We start from the raw sequence: 18,929 nt of genomic DNA, 5'->3' as shown, positions 1-18,929 counted from the left end.
GTGATCCACACAGTCAAAGGCTTTGGCATAGTCAATAAAGCAGAAGTAGATGTTATTCTGGAACTCTCTTCCTTTTTTGATGACCCAGCAGATGCTGGCAATTTGATCTCTGGTTCCTCTGCCTTTTCTAAATCCAGCTTGAACATCTGGAAATTCTCAGTTCAGTTCAGTACTGTTGAAGCTTGGCTTGGAGAATTTTGAGTATTACTTTGCCAGCATGTGAAATGAATGCAGTTGTGCGGTAGTTTGAGCATTCTTTGGCATTGCCTTTCCTTGGGATTGGAATGAAGACTGACCTTTTCCAGTCCTGTGGCCACTGCTGAGTTTTCCAAATTTACTGGCATATTGAGTGCAGGACTTTCACAGCATCATCTTTTAGGATTTGAAATAGCTCAACTGGAATTCCTCACTTCCACTAGCTTTGTTCATAGTGATGCTTCCTAAGGCCCACTTGACTTCACATTCCAGGATGGCTGACTCTAGGTGAGTGATCACACCATCGTGATTATCTGGGTCACAAAGTTCTTTTTTGTACAGTTCTTCTGTGTATTCTTGCCACCTCTTCTTAATATCTTCTTCTTCTGTTAGGTCCATACCATTTCTGCCCTCTTTTGTACCCATCTTTACATGAAATGTTCCCTTGGTATCTCTGATTTTCTTGAAGAGATCTCTAGTCTTTCCCATTCTATTGTTTTCCTCTATTTCTTTGCATGGATCACTGAGGAAGGTGTTCTTATCTCTCCTTGCTATTCTTTGGAACTCTGCATAAATTCTGTCATTTTTGAGATTGCACCCAAGTACTGTATTTTGGACTCTATTTTTGACTATGAGGGCTACTCCATTTCTTCTAAGGGATTCTTGTCCACAGTAGTAGATATAATGGCCATCTGAATTAAATTCGTCTATTCCAGTCCATTTTAGTTCACTGATTCCTAAGATGTCAGTGTTAACTCTTGCCATCTCCTCTTCCAATTTACCTTGATTCATGGACCTAACACTCCAGGTTCCTATGCAATATTGTTCTCTACAGCATCAGATTTTACTTCCATCACCAGTCACATCCACAACTGGAAGTCGTTTTCACTTTGGCTCCATCTTTTTATTGTCTCTGGAGTTATTTCTCCACTCTTCTCCAGTAGCATACTGGGCACCTACTGACTTGGGGAGTTCATCTTGCAGTGTCCTACCTTTTTGCCTTTTCATACTGTTTGTGGGTTCTCAAGGCAAGAATACTGAAGTGGTTTACCATTCTCTTCTCCAGTGGACCACGTTTTGTCAGACCTCTGCACCATGACCTGTCCATCTTGGGTGGCCCTACATGGCACGTCTCATAGTTTCATTGAGTTAGACAAGGCTGTGGTCCATGTAATCAGTTTGGTTCGTTTTCTGTGACTGTGGTTTTCATTCTGTCTGCCCTCTGATGAATAAGGATAGGAAGGAAGGATAGGACATTTATTTAAGTCAGCATTGAGAGCCAGAGAAAAAACTCGTTTGCACAGAATAGTTCCATTTGCTAAGTGCTGTGTCTCAGCCTCATTGCCACGGCTTCTGAGAGCTCTTGCCCAGACTCAGGCTGCATTGGGTTCCCCTGGGAATACTGTCTCTGTTGGGATGGCCACTACTTCAGCATCATTCTCTTCTTCAAGGCTGTTTATGCCTCATTTGTGCAGAGGGAATTTTTTTTTTTTTTGATTCCACATTTTTTTGTTGTTGTTGTTCACACCCCGTGGGATCTTAGTTTCCCAGCTGGGGATCGAACCTGTACTCTCTGCATCGAAGTACACAGTCTTAACCACCAGACCACCAGGGAAGACCCTGATTCCACATTTTTAAAGTCAGAAAATTTCACAGTGTTTTCACAGACATCACTTCATTTGATTCTCATAATCCTCCAAGGTGGCTAAACTAGGTTGTTTGTGTCCCCATTTTATGGATAAAGAAACAGAGTCTCAGGGAGGTTAAATGACCTTTAATAAGTGGTTGACCTAAGAGGAGAATGCTCTCCTGACTTCTACCCTAAATGAAGGATAGTAAAAATTATAGTATAGGAAGTGTATTTTGTTGTAACATTAAGCATATTGAGATGAATTTTAGTGTATATTTTATTATATCCCAATATAACTGTCTTGGTTGCGTTTATATCCCCTCCTCCCAGCAGAACCAATTATATTAGCACTAGGAAATTGATTATAAGGAAATGAAGTGTTCAGTGACATCTTAAGAAGTCCTCATTGATTGATGGATTGATTATAGTTGATTTAGTGTTGTGTTAGTTTCAGACGTACAGCAAAGTGATTCAGTTATATATGTATATGTTTGTGTATATATATGTGTATGTATGTATATATATATATATTCTTTTTTTGATTCTTTTCCACCATAGGCTATAACAATATATTGAATATAGTTCCCTGTGCTATACAGTAGGGCCTTGTTTATTTTACCTAAAGTAATGTGTACCTGTTAATCCCAAACGCCTGCTTTTTATCCCTTCCCCTTTTTCCCTTTGGTAACAGAATGTTTGCTTTCTGTGTCTGTGAGTCTGTTTTGTAAATAAGTTCATTTCTATACCAACATCTTTTTCATGTATCTTTTTTAGTTAAGAGTTATCTCTGGATATATGTTCAGGAATGGGACAAAAGCAGGGTCTATAGTAGCTCTATTTTTAGTTTTTTAAGGAAACTGTACTGTTTTCCATGGCGGCTGTACCAGTTTACATACCCAACAACAGTGTAGGAGGGTTCCCTTTTTTCCACACCCTCTCCAGCATTTATTATTTGTAGGCTTAAAAAATAATAACTTATCTGCATTTTATGGTTCTTTTTTTTATTGAGATATAGTGGATTTACAATGTTGTATTAGTTTCTGGTAAATAACAAAGTGATTCAGTTATATATCTATCTATCTATCTATCTATCTATCTATCTATCTTTTTCAGATTCTTTTGTTTTATAGTTTATTACAAGATACTGAATATTTTTAGTAGACTTTTTGATGATGGCCATTCTGACTGGTGTGAGGTGATACCTCACTGTAGTTTTGATTTACATAAGGAGTCCCCTTTCAGATGAAACTCTTGAATTTAGTGTTGCCTCCGAAGTCTGTTCTTCACGGCCATGTAGGGGGACAAGAACTTATACTCTCACCACGGGCTGTCTCAGAGATAAAGTTGGCAGCTTAAGAGAGCAGTCAGCCCAGTGTGATGTGCCAGTCCCCAGGCAGCTTAAATGCCCTTGGGCCGCGTTGCTCTAATGTACTGGGCAGGTTTTGTTTGGAGAAAGCGGACGATCTGCCCTCTTGCTTCCTAAGTCAATATCCTTTGACTCTGGCTGCTTTGGTTTTGTCTCTTTATGCCTGGACCTGCCTATTTTCTCTATCTACTCCCACCTGGTGGCTCAGTAGTAAAGACTCCTCCCACAATGCAGGAGACCTGTATTTGATGGCTGCGTTGGCTCCAGATCCCCCAGAGTAGGAAATGCAACCCACTCCAGTGTTCTTGCTTGGGAAATTTCATGGACAGAGGAACCTGGCGGGCTACTGTCCATGGAGTCGCAAAGAGTGGGACAGAACTGACTCAGTACTCCCACCCCTCCATCTTCCTTTCCCTCTCCTATTTCCCTTTATTTCTCATTTTTCCTCGTACTATCTGTCACTTTGATTTTCTATTAACCCATAAGTATCACTAACAGATTACAGATTGCTATAAATGATGAGTGGGAATTTAGAAGAGTTTTTTTTTTTTTTAATAATTTTCAGATCATTCTGCGTGTATGTGTGTTTGTGTGTGACTGAAATTAATTTATTTATTGAAACTTACTTCCTTAATTCTTAAATGGCTCACTCAGATACACTGGAGTCTTGCTCAAAATCCCTCTCTCACATAAACATCCTGAGATGTGATGTTTACATCACATCTTTCCAGATGTGATTTTCTAGAATCTGAAAATTCTAGATCAGAGACATGTGCATAGACAGTATTAGCTAGAATCTTGCAGAAATATGCTCTTTCTGACGTGTGGGTGCAGGGGAGCTGGAGGCCAGCAGGTGTCAGGCTCACCCAGGAGAGGATCTGAGAATGGATCGGACTGGAGACGGCTGCCCAAACCTGCGCTTGTTCACAAATGGTTCTCCTTAAGGGGATAATCCCCAAAGCAACGAGGGTGAAGATGGTTGTGCTGGAGGAGGAAAGCAGGTCTAGGAACCGCCTGGCTGAGGGCAGCAGTCAGGCAGTCAGCTTCCAATAATGCTTCTCAGGAGCCAGCTGTTAGAGGGGGGCCTGGGGCGTTTGCTGTTTGCATTAACTGGAAATCACTCCTCCTCGCTGGTCTGTGGTTGGGACCTAACTAGCAAGCCAAAGATTGCTATGGTTCAGCTTTTCTAGCTCCTAAAGGTGAAGGACAGTCTGCTATTTGCTAGGGGTTCCTCAAACCCGAGCAGACTGCGGAGCCCAGCTTCGGAGAGACGGTGATGGTGGCTTTTACAGAGGAGAATGCTTGCCCACCTTGCTGATGTAACTGGCTCAACAGACACGGAGACAAGCTCAAGGCCACCTCCCTCAGAGTGGCTCTCCATGTGTTTTCCAAAGTAATGTCTGAATGTTAAATTTTTGTTGTTGTTAAATGGAATGCACCATTTAATGCACTGCACAGCTTGTAGGATCTTTGTTCCCCAACCAGGGATCGATCCGGGCCCCCTGCAGTGGAAGGGCAGAGTCCTAACCACTGGTCCACCAGGGAATTCCCAGATACAGATAACGTTGAAAGAGGCTTCTACCTGGGACTCTAGTCTAGCCAGTGAGTACCAGCTTGGTGTGTAGCTCTGGTCTTTCTTCAAGGAAGAGCTTGCAGGCCATCTTCGGGGAGTGCAGTGGGCAGACAGCCCACACTTGTCGCGTGTCCTTCCACGCCCGCTTCAATGACAGAGGTGCTCTGTCCTGTCTCCCCCTGAGCAAGCAGTCCACCTCCAGGGACTGGCGTGGCAGAAGGGATAAAAGCCTAGTCAGCCATCGCCACCCAACTTGGACTTGCTCTCATGGGCCCTGTTGGTGGGAGCTCCCAGCTGGGAGCTGAAGTTTCTCTTTTCCCTTTGTCCAATCCAGCTTGGTCCTCTACACTTCAGGGCTGTTGATCTTCTTGATAGAAGAAGATCACAGACAGTGCTCACTGTCTGCATTGGGGAAACCCAGCCTGCAGCAATTAACCTATCTCTTTGTCTTCGAAAACTTTATGTCCCCATAAAGCAAATACCTAAAAGTCTTTTGTGATTTAATTTTCAATAATATTTACACAAGACAGGAAAGGATTATTTGTACAAAATCTCAGAGAGAAAAAAAAAGTTATCTGGTACTAATACCATAAAAATAGTTCTTATAAATTGAGTCTCAACACAGCCCACTTCACCACTGTTTACCATGGAGGAGAAGGTTCCTGAATTCTTGATTTATAAGATGCCGTATATTCTGAAGTTTTTCACCCCGGTTTTTTGTCTTTCTTCTTTTACTAAAGAGTTTCCCTAAATGTCTTCACATATTTCTACATGGGGCTTTGTGGCTCCATCAACCTTTGGAGCTAGTCTCAAAATACCAAAGCACTGTCCTGACCTTGTTGGGGGAGCAGTCCTGCAGATGGGGGAGGGGGTAGGGAGGTAGGGGTGGGTGGGTGTGGGGAGGGGGTAAGGGGGGAGGGGTGGGTGGGTGTGGGGAGGGGGTAGGAGGGGAGGGGTGGCCGGGTGGGGAGAGGACCCTAAGGCAGCAGGCTCTACTCCTGCAACCCTAGCAACTTTGTTTCCAGTGTTTGCTGAATCTGTGCTTGACCCTTTAATTACCTACCTGGGTACTGTGGAATCAAATGGATTGCATCAGGAAAAGAAAACCTGAAGGAAGGAGTGCCCTCACCTTTTAGGAGCTGCACCAGTCATAAGCAGAGGTCATGAGCCATAATTCATGGTGTCAGGAAATTTATTTTTGAGTTGATCACATGCTAGATATAATCTAAAAAGTAATATGCATATGCCACAAATTTTGTTACATAAAATTTGAAAAATTTCTAATTTAAAAGGAACTACAGGCTGTCATACAGAGTGAAGTCAGAAAGAGAAGAACAAATATATATTCATGCATATATGTGGAATCTAGAAAAAGAATATTGTTGCTGTTTAGTTGCTAAAAGTCATGTCTGACTCTATTGCAATCCCATGGACTGTAGCCTGCCAGGCTCCATGGAATTCTCCAGGCAAGAATACTGGAGTGGCTTGCCATATCCTTCCGCAGGGGATCTTCCCGACCCAGGGATCGCATCTGGGTCTCCTGCTATGGAGGCGGGTCCACGGAGACACCAGGGAAGCCCATACACTATTGATACTATGTATAAAATAGATGAATAATGAGAGCCGGTATACCTAGGGAATGCTGCTCAGGGCTCTATGGTGCCCCAGATGGGGGGAAAACCCAGAAGAGGGGTTATATGTGTGCCTAGAGCCCACTCACTTTGTTCACAGTAGGAACTAACCCAACATTGCAAAGTAACTATATTCCAATAAAAAAAGCACAGAGCTTATAGCGTCCAAGTCAGATTGAGAACTGGTTTTAATATGATACTGCGGGGTGATATCCTGGTTCACATAAGGGCTGGTTTGTGACTGTCACACCAGGATACCATCATGTTCTTATCTCTGTCTCAGGAAGTATTCTTATTAGAACCATCTCCTAGAAGAAAGCAAGTTATATTAAAAAAGATTGAAACATGAGTCAGTTTTCAGTATTGCAGCATAATGAAAAACCACATATACGTACCCTGGAAAATTCAGTGAGAGTAGATTGTTAGAAAAGAAAACAGATGACCAGAAAGAGTTAGTTTTTATTCCTGGAAATAAGCACTTTTCCTAAATAATATATGGATATTTTTGTCTTGAAAATGTGATTTAGGTTTCTCTCAGTCAGTTGTTAAAGCTATTTTGCTTGTTTTAATAGGCTTCTCTTATAAACATTACAACAAAATCCAAAGAAGAAAAAGTGACAGATGTCTTGCAAAATAGAAATATCCTTTTTCGCAGTGATGATTTAAAACATTCAAAAAATATTTTCTTACAATGACCCTGACAGAATAGTCTCAGAAATATATGTTTTAAATGCTGATACGGTTCCAGTGTGTTTAATCTCAAATGAGGTGGTATGTGCAGCCCACGTGGTGATGTTTCAGGTTTATTCAGCACGACAGTGCCAGTGTTTTCTTGTTGGACGTTACCTTATCAAAGTGTCTGTCTCCTCAATAAGATATACTGGCTTCAAAACGAGTGGCTCCCACCATGTGTGGGCTGGCTTCTTTGCTGGACCCATACGACAGAGATCAGAGCACGTTTGCTCCAGCTGGCCTGCCTAGAACAAATATCCACCCACCCCCCCGCCCCCTTTCTCATCTTACTCTCTGACCTTTTAAAGCATTTCAGGTGCAATTGTCTGGCTTCTTCCTCTACTCTGCCCTTACTGGTCCTCTCTGCTTCTCTTTGCACTCTTCCATCCCATCATTTCTGGATTTTATTTGCCTTTCTGTATGAATGTTCTGTTTCTTTTAATCTACTGGAAACCCTTCTTATCATGCTCACTTAAAAGCTCTGGTGGCACTGGACTTGGTCTTGATTGGACTAAATCCACATTTCAGTTGCCAGTATTTTAGGCTTAAAATAAATGTTATTGTTCAGCTTTATGCTCTCTAAAAAATAGTAGGGCAGGGAGAAAAAGGACAAAGCTTTGCACAATTATCAAATCACAGGAAAATGTTCTTGCTGGATCACCTGGGGATATCTAGGCCAATGTAGAGTTTTTCTTCTAATTGTTTTTCATTTTTGTATGCTTTGAGTAGCAATGCTCAGAACTTTTAAATTCCCATCAAGACGTGTTCTCATTTTATCATACAAATTCAACTAAACCTCTTATTTTACAGATCTAGCACCTTCATGTTCAGAAGAGCCGTGAAGAAACTGTGAATGGGTCTCATTCCTGTCTTTGCTGTCTCCTCCATAGCGTTTATCACACATTGGTGATTCTCTTCCTAGCAGTTAAATATTGACTTTAAGAAAAAGAACATCACCCCAGGGCCCAAAGAAGAAACATTACCCTGGGTTTGAGTAAACTCTGGGAGTTGGTGATGGACAGGGAGGCCTGGCGTGCTGCAGTCCATGGGGTCGCAAAGAGTTGGACGTGACTGAGTGACTGAACTGAACTGAACTGAAACTGTCCACCATTTGAACTGTAAGAACTAAACGTAACGTCTGAATGTAACACCTGAAAAGGTCATCCTGACCCACTTCATCACCGCCTCCACAAGTCTGAGTCAGCATATGACGCTGTCCTGGTAACAAGAATGCTCGTGTCCCTGCCACATGTGTGCTATCTGTGTGGACACATGGCCTCGTGTGTCCCTACCCCAACACCCCACGTGGCATCTAATTATCATTCTCACTTAGTTTTGAGCTCAGATTATTCCAAATTTGGACAGTAAAGTCCCTTCAAGACGGTTCCTTGTGCCTGGGTCATATTGCCATGATTGCCATGTTTCTTGGCAGCATATTCTTACCTTCCAGTGCAACCGAATGTTCCAAGCTTGAAGGGCTCTTCGCCTTGTGCTCACAAGGCCACGTGGGGTGGGAGGTGGTGGCTGACTTCTTCCTCACCTGCACTGGTCTGACACATCCCAGCCCTGGGACGCTGGCTGAAACCTCCACCCCGCCCCTGTGAGTTAGGTGAGTGAGGTCAGGGCAGAACCTGGGAAGAGCAGGTTCGGCTCTAAAACCGTGTGCTTCATCATCTGTCCAGACTGCTCAGTAAATGGAAAAGGTTTATTCAAGTTAAAAAAAAAAAAGTTCCAGGCTCACCCGGCAGCTTCCGCCTCACTCTTCTCCAGCCTGGCTTTCAGCCACTTCGCTGGGACTCGGGTTTCCTGTCGTGGGGCATGGTGTAAGAGGTCCAGGTCTGCCCTGGCCTGTGCTCAGTGTTGTTGGAGTATCTGTCTTCTGAGCCTTTTTAGTGGAAAGAGCCAGGAAATATACACGTGCACCCACACACGTTAGTATGCACGTGCCCACACATGGTCTACACATGGGCGCATGTATATGCATAAACACGTAGTTTAAGTATCATGAGTTCATGCTAGTATCTCCAATTCCAGTTTACTGCTTCTTTGTTTATGTCTGTTTTGAATGTAAGGATGGGGACCCCTTTCTTTCTTTCTTTTTATTCTTTTATTTTTTTAATCTCTTGGCCTCCCTGGTGCTGCATGCGGGATCTCAGATCCCCCAACCAGGATTGGCAACCAGGCCCCTGCATTGCAGGGAAGTCCTTCCACTTTGCCTTTCTCACCTTCCCCCTCCCACATCTATGTGTCTCTTCTTTCCCAGTGAGAATCTTAGCTTCCAGGAACATCAGGCCATGAATCATTTGCTCAGTCCTGTATTACATCTGAAACAGTATCAGAATACCTTCACCCACAACCACTTCAGAAGCAAACCTGCTAAAAAGAGTTCAGGATCTTTCTAGTTCTCCCATCTTCCCGCCCAGCACGAGACAGAGGACAAATAGCTCATAGGTCAAAACTGTTAAAAATTATTCAAATTAAGTTCTCCCCTACTGTGGTTATAGTTATTAATATTATCGATTCTAAATAATAATATATTATTAGGTAACCAACTTAATTTTTTTTGTTTCATTTCTCTTCCATTAGGCAACAAAATTTTGTTACCTAATAATTGGTGGATCTGTCTACAAAACTTCACCTTTGAGTGTTTGTCAGTAATGTGTGTTTCAGACTATAAGAAACACTTGCTTCCATTTTCTGGAACTTCTTCACTGAATCTTCTCATCCAGATTTATTCCCATCTGTCCATGCCTTTGTTTCAGAGTAGATTCTACTGTGGTTCTAATCATTTATGCATGTTCTATATGAATAAAGTTTCAGGGACACAGAGCCTAGAAATGTGCATGTTTTACTACAAGATACTTAAATCTCAGCGTGCAGGGACCTCATTCCCACTGTGACTTGATGGCTCCCACTTTGCAGTTTTAAACTTTTACGTTAACCTGGCATTCTGGATGGGGACTTTTCTACTTTTCTGTGAGTCATAGCAATGTAACAGCCATAGGAGAGCTAAACTTGGAGAGACTTGTTTTCAAGGATTTGAGGATCTGCCCTCTGGCTTTTTCTCATCTGTATTTCATAACAAAAAACTAACAAGGATTTCACTTTGGTGAATCTGCCTACTAAATCGATGCTTACACAGAACACATTCATCATTAGCATTTGGGGTTTTGATTAAACCATTATGCAAATAAATTTGCTTTAGTGGCTGTTAAAAGTATATTTTAAAAGGAAAAATATGTTCTGGCATTGAGTACTTCAAGGTTCTTCAGTTTATCAAAATCTGTGCATATTGTAATGTGGCCTTATAACGTATGGGTGAACCCTTGTGATCTCAGTACTTACTATCGTATGATACACAAAATAACCCACACATCAAAACTGCCAATAAAACAGCAAAATCAGACTGACATTCCTGAAGTGCCTAGCACTTTTACTTGCTTTTCTATCCCTAACTGGATCCATTGTCTCCTTCTTTTATAATCTACTGCCTAAAACATTTGTCCCATTGTTTTATTCATGCTTTCGGAGAAGGCAATGGCACCCCACTCCAGTACTCTTGCCTGGAAAATCCCATGGATGGAGGAACCTGGTGGGCTGCAGTCCATGGGGTCGCTAAGAGTCGGACATGACTGAGCGACTTCACTTTCATTTTTCACTTCCTTGCATTGGAGAAGGTAATGGCAACCCTCCAGTATTCTTGCCTGGAGAATCCCAGGGACGGGGGAGCCTGGTGGGCTGCCGTCTATGGGGTCGCACAGAGTCGGACACGACTGAAGTGACTTAGCAGCAGCAGCAGTTCATTCATGCTTTAGTCACCTCTTTGTTAGTAATTACCTTTACTTGATTACACATCTTCCATGGTGATTCCTGGCCTTTGGTTCATCTTTTTTTGTTTAGCCTCCTTCCTTTTGAAATCCCTACATTTCATTTGTCAACAACCTCTGATGATCTCAAAGATACCTGGGGTTTTTCTGATGAGTCCTTCTACTTCAGATGAGGCCCCTGACCTGGGATCTCAAGACCCAGGGGGCATCAAGATGGAGGATGAGCCAATGGAGGCTTCCTCCCCTACTCAGACTGTTTGGGTAATGCTTTTAAATCATCTTATTCTCCAAGAAAAACAATTGAATATTTTTGCCACTTCTATTTTTCTAATATTGTTCCTGGGTCACACTTAGTCATAGTTTAAGTTGTTAGAAATTGTTTTAAAGGGTAAAAAAAAAAATCCATCTTTCATCTAGATTGTTTTTTGTTTGCAAATACTAGAAATTTGAGTTAAAAATCATATAACTTGAGATAGTAAAGGAGAAATATCATATGATATCTCTTACATGTGGAATCTAAAAGAAAATGATACAATGAATTTACGAAACAGAAAGAGACTCACAGACTTGGAGAATGAACTTATGGTTGTTTGCACACACTACAATATTTAAAATGGATAACCAACGAGGACTTACTCTTCAGCACATGGAACTCTTCTCCGTATTATGTGGCGGCCTGGATGGGAGGGGAGTTTGGGGGAGAATGATACATGTATAGGTATGGCTGAGTCCCTTCGCTATTCATCTGAAACTACCATAACATTGTCAGTCAGCTATATTCCAATACAAAATAAAAAGTTGAAAAACAAATAAATATGTTTAAATGCTGATAAAAAACCATATAACTTGAAACAGTCTATATAACATGAAGTCATTAGCATATTAAAATTTCATTCTTTTTATTCTAAGCACATTTTATAAAAACTCCATAGTCAATGACTCTAAAGTAACCATAGATGTATTTTCATTTCTTATATTTTACTGGAAAAAAGTGATTAAAATCATTGTATAGATTTTTACTTTGTTCTTCTGTGTCTGCTGTAACTAATTCTTTTCTTTAGGTACAAATGACCTACTTGTTGTTCATTTTCTGCTGGAATAAAATAGCTTTTCAATTTAATGATTAACTTTGGAAGAGCATGCATTAGTTTGGAGGAGAGAACAAGTAATAATGACCTAATTCATTGTTTCTTTTTCTCTTAAGTGTTTTCCTTAAAGTTAATTTCCTCTAGACTTAGTTCATAATATCTTTTATTTACCGTCAACAGAAGTACCTTCTAGAATAGTGCTCTATCCCTGAGTAAATGCTGCTATTCTTTATAGTGTTCTAACTAAATTTTTTTTTTAAACCGTGCATTTTCCTCAAAGGCTCAGACATTATTGGATGGCAGAGTTGGTTCAATGATACATGTTATCAAGTCTGATATCTGTGTTTTGTTTGTCTTTTCCTTTTAGTCACAAAAAGGGTGCCATCAATCCACCCATCATATCTACTATCAAGGCAGGAAGAAAGGGAAAGTGCCTGCTTTTAGTTTATAATTTAAGAAATAGATACAGGAGGATCTGTAACCTAAAAATATAAATATTGTAACTCTTCTACTTAACATATCTTACTTTAAAAATTACTTATCTGAAAGGCTATCAAATATTTTTATTACATTACTATTTAGTGAATATTCATTTAAGAAATACAAACTATGTACCAGACAGTATTTTAAAAGTTGAGACTGTAAACTCTAATAAAGAGATTTTTTGCCTCTAGGGACCCTCTGGATTCATCCAAGAAAAAGTGCAAGAAAACAGATAAATATAGTCCTGTGTGATGGATAAACCCCAGAGCATAGCACTGCCAAGGGCAGGATTAGACTGTGGGGTTGCTAACTGATATCTGGGGCAGGAGAGACTTGGCCCAGAATCTGGATCATGAAGATAAGGTGAGTAGTAAAAGTGAACCTCCAATACTTTGGCCACCTGATGCAAATAACTGACTCATTGGAAAAGTCCCTAATGCTGAGGAAGATTGAAGGCAGGAGGAGAAGGGGATTGCAGAGAATGAGATGGTTGGATGGCATCACTGACTTGATGGGCATGAGTTTGAGCAAGCTCTAGGAGTTGGTGATGGGCAGGGAAGCCTGGCGTGCTGCAGTCCAAGGGGTCACAAAGAGTCAGATATGACTGAGTGACTGAATGGAACTGAACTGAAAAGTGAAGGGAGGAAATGGAGGGTGTCCAGGCATCAGGATAGCATATGAAAAGGCCCAGAGGGGATTGGGTGCACAGTACTCAAGAACCATGTCCAGATCACAGGCGCAAGGCATGGAAATTTAGGCAAACACTTCACTTTTTCAGGACCTTGGTCTTGGTCCTGTCATTGTTAATTATACTATGAGCTTTTAGTTTCACCTGTTTCTTCTTCCTTAGAACTTGGTTTTGGTTCTACTATCCTGGGACCTCTGGGCTAACAAGCCAAATACTTTCTTGTATTAACATTGGAATTCAACAGAAGCTATATATCATGTCATGATATATATATCAATCTATATATACCATGGTGGCCTTATCTTCCCTATAGGTGTGATTAGTGCTGTGTTTGTATGCTTTCTTTCTTTTCTTGCATAAAAAACTGAAATATTTTCCTACATTTAAAATCAGGAGATTTCATAGAAGAATCCAGTTTCTCTGGAAAATGAGAAGATCTGGAAAGACCAGGACTGCATTCTCCTGCAGCAACAATAGCCTGGAGTTGCACAAGGACCGGCCGTGTCCAGTTCACCATCGTCCTCACATCCGTTGTTTCCTAAGTGCCCACTAGGCTAATTAAAGGTTGGTTGGCTCCTGAAGGCATTTATATTTGCAAGCGCTAGTTCAGTACATGAAGTGTTTATAGAGAGAGGGTTTGTGTCCTCCACAGGTATAAGTGTGTATATATATATATGTATGTGTATACACACATGCATATATATAATGTGTGTGTATATATATATGCATGTGTATATATGTATGTATAAATAAATGTATGTGTGTAAATATATATGTATATATTATATATGTGTGAGTATATATGTGTGTATAGAATATATGTATGCATGTGTATACAATATATGTATGTGTGTTTATATGTAGATGTGCATATATATGTATATATAATGTATGAATATATATATTATGTGTGTATATATATCTGTGTGTGCCTATATATGTATGTGTGTATATCAATGTGTGCATATGCATGTGTGTATGCATATGCATGTGTGTATACATATGCATATGTATACATACATACGTACATCTTGAGGAGACATTTCTGGGTTAACTTGCACACTAGCAATTCTTGTCAGGCTACATCAACATAATTCTATTTCTATTGACACAAACTTATCACATTTCATTGAGTTTACATTGGCTACCAGTCTGCTTGAGTGAACAACCATGAAGCACCTCTCTATTATGAATCTTGTTTCTAGTTATCTAACACAATTTTTGCACCCTGAAAAATGTTTACTAACTGATAGACTTTACCATCTAAGAAAAAAAAATCCCTCAGCAGGTTATGACAAAAAGAACAAAATAAGACTGTGAATCTTCAGGCATAATGTCTCCTTAGTTTCTGTTAACCCATTGAGTCTCCTTGGAAAATAGCTGTAATGTCCTCAGCTCTGTCTACATGATGAGGTTGTCACTGATATTCGAGTGGGATGGTATTTGTCACCAGGACTGTAAGTAGATACCAAGGACCTTTAGATAAAAGGGGCTATCACTTATCATCCTTAGGAGTCATAAAAAGTGTTACCAGAAAGGGCTAGTGGTCTAAAAAAATGCACAATTTAAAACTGTATGACTTCTTATAAGAAAGGAAGCCAAAGAGTGGAAGGCCCTATGTATGGAGGCTTAGGGGACTGTGCCCAGTGACAGACTGGTCGTTGACTAAGGTCTGCATTATGTTTTGCTCAGAGGGTGGGTGAAATTTATTGAACCTATGACTATGGCAGTATTAGACCTCCAGAACAAAAAGGAAAGATAGAGATGATCTTGTCTAGTTCACTCATTTTAATGATGCACAAGCAGGTTCTCAGAGGGACCATGTGGCAGAGACAAGGCAGGGACGCTGGCCCCCTAGTGCCTGTGGTTTCACTTCCAAGGCGGTGTGCAATGCCCATGTGGGTTTACCTGAAATCTCTTAATTTTGCTATTTTAAAAGGAAGTTGGAGACCTGTTTCTTCTGTGTCTTTGAGGCTTATTTATCATGTGAGTCAAATAGGAGAACCTCAATAACTTATCATCTTGGACAGGTTATGGTGTCCTTAGGAATGATCAGGAGTGAGATTTGAAGAAGAGACGTGGAAGGCAAAAGCAAAAAGGAAAGATATACCTATATGAATGCAGTGTTCCAAAGAATAGCAAGGAAAGATAAGAAAGCCTTCCTCAGTGATCAGTGCAAAGAAATAGAGGAAAAGAGTAGAATGGGAAAAACTAGAGATCTCTTCAAGAAAATTAGTGATACCAAGGGATTTCATGCAAAGATGGGCACAATAAAGGCCAGAAATGGTATAGACCTAACAGAAGCAGAAGATATTAAGAGGTGGCAAGCATACACAGAAGAACTATACAAAAAAGATCTTCATGACCCAAATAACCATGACGGTGTGATCATTCACCTAGAGCCAGACATCCTGGAATGTGAAGTCAAGTAGGCCTTAGGAAGCATCACTACAAACAAAGCTAGTGGAGGTGATGGAATCCCAGTTGAGCTATATCAAATCCTAAAAGATGATGCTGTGAAAGTCCTGCACTCAATATGTCAGTAAATTTGGAAAACTCAGCAGTGGCCCCAGTACTGGAAAAGGTCGGTTTTCACTCCAGTCCCAAAGAAAGGCAATGCCAAAGAATGCTCAAACTACCGCACAATTGCACTCATCTCACACACTAGCAAAGTAATGCTCAAAATTCTGCAAGCCAGGCTTCAACAATGTATGAACCATGAACTTCCAAGATGTTCATGCTGGATTTAGAAAAGGCAGAGGAACCAGAGATCAAATTGCCAACATCTGGTGGATCATCAAAAAAAGGAAGAGAGTTCCAGAAAAACATCTACTTCTGCTTTATTGACTATGCCAAAGCCTTTGACTGTGTGGATCACAACAAACTGGAAAATTCTTAAAGAGATGGGAATACTGGACCACCTTACCTGCCTCCTGAGAAATCTGTATGCAGGTCAAGAAGCAACAGTTAGAACTGGATGTGGAACAACAGACTGGTTCCGAATAGGGAAAGGAGTATGTCAAGGTTGTATATGGTCACTCTGCTTATTTAACTTACATTCAGAGTATATCATGCAAAATGCTGGACTGGCTGAAGCACAAGCTGGAATCAAAATTGCCTGGAGAAATATCAATAACGTCAGATATGCAGATGACACCACCCTTATGGGAGAAAGCAAAGACGAACTAAAGAGCCTCTTGATGAAAGTGAAAGAGGAAAGTGAAAAAGCTGGCTTAAAACTCAACATTCAGAAAACAAAGATCATGGCATCTGGTCCCATCACCTCATGGCAAATAGATGGGGAAACAATGGAAACAGTGAGAGACTATTTTTTGGGCTGCAAATCACTGCAGATAGTGACTGCAGCCATGAAATTAAAAGATTCTTGCACCTTGGAAGAGAAGCTATGACCAACCTAGACAGCATATTAAAAAGCAGAGACATTACTTTGCCAGCAAAGATCGTCTAGTCAAAGCTATGGTTTTTCCAGTGGTCATGTATGGATGTGAGAGTTGAAACATAAAGAAAGCTGAGTGCCAAAGAATTGATGCTTTTGAACTGTGGTGTTGGAGAAGACTCTCGAAAGTCACTTGGACTGCAAGGAGAGCCAACCAGTCCATCCTAAAGGAAATCAGTCCTGAATATTCATTGGAAGGACTGATGCTGAAGCTGAAACTCCAATACTCTGGCCACCTGATGCGAAAAACTGACTCATTAGAAAAGACCCTGATGCTGGGAAAGATTGAGGGCAGGAGGAAAAGGGGACAATAGAGGATGAGGTGGTTGGATGGCATCAGTCACTCAATGGACATGAGTTTGAGCAAGCTCTGGGAGTTGGTGATGGACAGGGAAGCCTGGTGTGCTGTAGTCCATGGGGTTACAAAAAGTCAGACATAACTGAGCAACTGAACTGAACTAGGAATGACAAGGAATGAGATTTGGTTTCTCAGGGGGGAAGGAAACAGGAGGATTAGTCTATGGCATCAAATATTTGGAAAGCAAAAATCCCAAGTATGTCTTACTCTTTTGCTATTAAAGTCATATATCTGAAGTCCAGTCCTCTGGATATAAGAAGTTTCACAACTGAAAATCTGGCATGATTTTTCACATTGACAAGAAAACCTGTTAGAGGTGGGTACCACTGTGTATCACCTCTATGAAATACTCTTCTTCTAAAAAGTTTTGGTAGCTTTTTTTTATGAAGAATATTTCATATTTGAAGTTTTAAAAATGATTATTCAAAATAATATTGTCAGTGTAATATAGTTTTGTTAGAAACAATAAGCTTTGCTGTCAGAGGCAAAGGGAGTCCTCAGTACTTAGGCTTAAAATCCTTTGATAATGCTAGAATTGGACTTATTATATTTTTGTAAATTACTGTTGTAAATTATAACATATTCCTAAATAGATATATTTTTAATATTAGCTAAAGTTAACTCTAAAGATAAATTCTTTATATCTGCTTGTGTGCTACGTGCATGCTAAGTTGCTTCAGTCATATCGGACTCTGTCTGTAGCCTACCAGGCTTCTCTGTCCTTGGGATTCTTCAGGCAAGTTGTGTCCTCCTCTGGGGATCCTCCCAACCCAGGGATTGAACTTGCATCTCTTAAGTCTCCTGCATTGGCTGGTGGCTTCTTTACCACTACTACAACCTAAGTAGATTACTAAGTTCTATTCTTTTTTTTTTCTCTTTCTGATCTTTTTTTTTTTTTCTCCTTCTCCACCAGCCCCCTAACTGGTTTTCCTGAGTTCACTTATTGTGTTGAACTGTGCCTGTTGATAACTTTGTTTAATTTGGGGCCATATATTCTGAATCCCTTTTCTGGTGAGTTTCCCTTAGTTTTGGTCAAGCAAGGAGCTTGGGTGAAAATACAGAAATGGAAGCCCACCAGATCCAGAGATGAAAAGGTGCAGATGTTCCTGGCAGGTCGCATTTTGTCCTCACTGTCCTTCACTTGATGGCCTCTCATTTTCCTGACCACTGGACCTGCTGCCCAGCTCTGGCCCCAGGTCCACCATCAGATGCTTGGCCTCAGACCCACAGAGGCGATGGCCAGAGGCCACAGCCCCCTCAGACTCCCCCCGAGCTCCCTTCACAGCCCTGCTTCACAGACTAACCGCGCTTGCCTCCTCAGATCTTCCTTCGAGTTCTGTCTTATGCAGAGGGAGTGTACCCTAGAAGCAGGCTAATGACTTCTATCCCATAACTCTTCTAGACTGTCCTGCTCCTCCCACGGCTGTGAAAGCTCTAGTTCTATGCTGTTGTGTGGGTGCTCAGTCGTGTCCGACTCTGCAACCCCATGGACTGTAGCCCACCAGGTCCTCTGTCCATGGACTTCCTAGGCAAGAATACTGAAGTGGGTTGCCATTTTCTACTCCATCTAATTCTTATAGTAAATCTCTTTGCCATGACACTCCTGGTGCCTTTGCTTCTCCAACTAAAGCCAGACCGATCCATCCAGGGGCTCATCAATGGCTTTTTGCAGAGCCAAATTCTTAAAGTGGAAATGCTCAGATTCGACCTTCCCTCTCACATTAATCCTTGACTCTCAGAATCTCTCTTTTAAAGCCCCCAGTGTACAGGATTCTGAACTCCTGCCTCTGGCCCCGCCTGGCCCCCACACTGCCCTCACACCTGCATCCTTTGGAGACTAAGGTGTAGATTCCCTCTCGAATCCGCGGCTCATCCTGTGCCTTTCTAGCTGGGGCCTTGGG

At 41.2% G+C, this 18,929-nt stretch overlaps 1 long non-coding RNA gene across 1 annotated transcript in view; it reads left to right on the top strand.

Annotated features, from left to right (window-relative positions):
* LOC122696906 overlaps nucleotides 1-13,782 on the top strand; it is a 46,936-nt gene extending 33,154 nt beyond the window's left edge. The window contains exons 4-5 of the long non-coding RNA XR_006341954.1: nucleotides 12,717-12,888; nucleotides 13,607-13,782. This is a non-coding gene — a long non-coding RNA (uncharacterized LOC122696906). The remainder of the gene's footprint in view (nucleotides 1-12,716; nucleotides 12,889-13,606) is intronic.
* Nucleotides 13,783-18,929: the final 5,147 nt, after the last annotated feature.

Source organism: Cervus elaphus, chromosome 7 (assembly GCF_910594005.1).
Source record: "Cervus elaphus chromosome 7, mCerEla1.1, whole genome shotgun sequence".
NCBI classification, from domain to species: domain Eukaryota; kingdom Metazoa; phylum Chordata; class Mammalia; order Artiodactyla; family Cervidae; genus Cervus; species Cervus elaphus.
The sequence above is the reverse complement of the archived record's forward strand: the minus strand, read 5'-3'. Positions and strand labels throughout refer to the sequence as shown.